At 42.9% G+C, this 2829-nt stretch overlaps 1 non-coding gene across 1 annotated transcript; it reads left to right on the top strand.

Annotated features, from left to right (window-relative positions):
• Positions 1-709: 709 nt before the first annotated feature.
• trnat-cgu lies at positions 710-781 on the top strand. Its single transcript has one exon. It is a non-coding gene; the product is annotated as a tRNA-Thr (tRNA).
• The last annotated feature ends 2048 nt before the right edge of the window (positions 782-2829 follow it).

The following is a 2829-nucleotide window of genomic DNA, read 5'->3' as shown; positions in this document are numbered from 1 at the left end:
ATTAAAGTTGGCTGATAAGAATCACCTGTTCAAACCCTTTTCAGATGTTGTCTAACCAAGTATGGCTGCCCTTTGTTTTTGCTTTGTTTGTGGAACATTTGAATCCATGAAATATCCTTTTCTCACTGTGTTGTATATTTTAACTGTGTGTTTGGGAATATTTTTGGGCCATTGTAATTCCTTTTTTACATCTAATCTTGACGAAGTTTCGATGTAGGCTGGACTTGTGAGGAACACAAAAACATATATTTGTGAGGAAAGAGGAATGATTTTGATCACTGATGTTTGTTTAAATGTAATCTCTGCTGTTACCTATGGGATGATAGGTGCACCAGCGGGAGTTATTCAATGCATAATAACAAGAGCAACTGAGATAGCTGTGTACATCTTTCTTCCAGTATCATATTTTGATATCCATGTTGTCCATGGAAGCAAGTGGAGCTGGAGATCCCTAGCACTTTTTATAAACTTACAGTCCTAGCAGATTCAATTTGATGAAAATTTCCAATTCAGTAAACATCACAAAACGTAAATCCAAAGTCCATGGGTCTGCAGCCAAGAGATTTAGATTGGGCAATTGATTCCAGCTCGTGTTAATCACCAACAGTGTGTTTCTGAGCACAGTGCCACATGTTCCACACTCTTCCTCAAATGCATTTAACAAGTGTTTTCCACATGATTTGTGTTCCATCGGAGGTTTTTAGGTCGTGGCGTGATGGCCAAGTGGTAAGGCGTCGGTCTCGTAAACCGGAGATCACGGGTTCGAGCCCCGTTCATGCCTTTTAAAAGCCACTTGAGGGGAATGCCACAAAACATTGTCATGGAAGATAACCATAGTCATTGTGGGTTGACATGGTCATCGACTGTGTGCTGATTCGTTCCCTTGTTTCTTGATTTTCGTGGCATGGTCACCACACATGCGGCACGTGAGCGTGTTGGGGATGTAGCTCAGTGGTACAGCTTGTGTTTTATATGCGTGATATCGTGGGTTCAATCCCCAGCATGTGTTCCTGATGTTTAGGACAGCTGCCCTCTAGAAAAGGTTCTGTTTGGAAGCATAGGGTGCTACACTTTGTGCTGATGCTATCGATAGGGCATGCTCAGCTTCCAATGACGGTTACTCATGAGTCAGAACGAGGCCGATTTCCACCATGAGTCAGAAGGGTGTTGATGTTTTGAGCGACTTCCCCCTTTTCCACTGTGAGAGTTAACGGGCAAGCTTGTAGGAACGTTATGTGTGTGGTTAATGGCCAGTTAAACATCCAGTCTCTGAGGCATGATGGCCAAGTGGCAAGGCGTTGGTCTCGTAAACCAAAGACCATGGGTTCTTGTTTACTCCAAAAATGAAACGGGACATGATCTTATGCTGGCAAACTCTTGACTACATGTGCCTTAAAAAATGTCTTGCCAGAGTCCTTGTACTTCAGTTGTCATCTGTTGCCGTCATGAAGTTCTACAAATGTCAGAATTTGCCTCGCTTCTTCGGTCACCATTGCTTTAAGACATCTAAGGTGCATCAAAGTTTCCTACCTGCGTCAGTCTCAGAATGTACAGAGAATTTTTGTTTCCAGCCACCTTTGCTGAATGAATGAACCTTCAGGACTGCAAAGTCTTTACCACCAAAACTTTAAAGTGCCTCATCTGTGTACTGTTCCTGGCTTGGTTTTTATACTCTTGAGGCTCTGGCTTGGTGGCTTGGCAGATGACAACTTGCTTAGTCCACTCAGGCGACTAGTTGTTGTGCCTTTCGGAACGTAAAAAGAATACACTTTCCCGGAGATGTAGCTCAGTGTTAGTGCACATGCCTTGCATGTATGAGGGCCTGCGTTCAGTCCCCAGCAATCACCATAGATGTAACCGTGTAGACTGAACCACCCTGCTGAGGAAGCGCACACATATTTCTGGCCAAAATAGCTAACTATAGGTTCATCCTTGTTCACCTTAAGACCTCCAACACAAATGGAGCTTCTTTTGTCAGTGTGGCATTAGCCCAATCTACACTCACTGGCCACTTTATTACTTACACCTTGGTAGTACTGGCTTGGACCAACTTTTGCCTTCAGAGCTGCCTTAATCCTTTGTGGCATAGATTCAACAAGGCGCTGGAAACATTCCTTAGAGATTTTTGTCCATATTGACATGACAGCAGTTCTTGCAGATTTGCCTGCTGCACACCCATGATGTGAATCTTTTATTTCGCCACAACTCAAAGGTGTTCTATTGGATTGAGATCTGGTGGCTGTTGTAACAAGTGGTTATTTGAGTTACTGTTGCCTTTCCATCAGCTCAAACCAGTCAGGCCATTCTCCTCTGACATCAACAAAGCACTTCCACCAGAGAAGTGCCACTCACTGGAGTGTTTCACTTCTTTAGACCATCCTATTTAAACTATAGAGATCGTTATGTGCAAACATCGCAGTAGATCAGCAGTTTCTGAAATACTCACCGAGACCAGCCCATCTAGCACCAGAACAGGTATGCCTAATAAAGTGGCCAGTGAGTGTTGCTTCATCACACTTTGAAGTCACATGAAAATGGTGATTAATTCTGACTAATTCATCCTGTGAAGCTTTTTAGCACATCAAAAGCAGTTTGGGCATCCTGGTTCTCACCAATGTAGTTTCATGTGGCATGCCTATAATCAGGGAACAAAACTATGCCTTCACTACCTCACACAAAAATAGATTGACTAACTCTTTGCAGAGACTTGTGTTTGGATAGTGCTCATTTTAAAATAAAAGTGACATTTCAGACAGCATTTGTTTAAGCTAGGGAAAAATCAAGCAGAGGCAGCAACGTTGACGATACGTTTTATTAAAGACGACAGGA

This window comes from Electrophorus electricus, chromosome 18 (assembly GCF_013358815.1).
Source record: "Electrophorus electricus isolate fEleEle1 chromosome 18, fEleEle1.pri, whole genome shotgun sequence".
Taxonomy (NCBI): Eukaryota; Metazoa; Chordata; class Actinopteri; order Gymnotiformes; family Gymnotidae; genus Electrophorus; species Electrophorus electricus.
The sequence above is the reverse complement of the archived record's forward strand: the minus strand, read 5'-3'. Positions and strand labels throughout refer to the sequence as shown.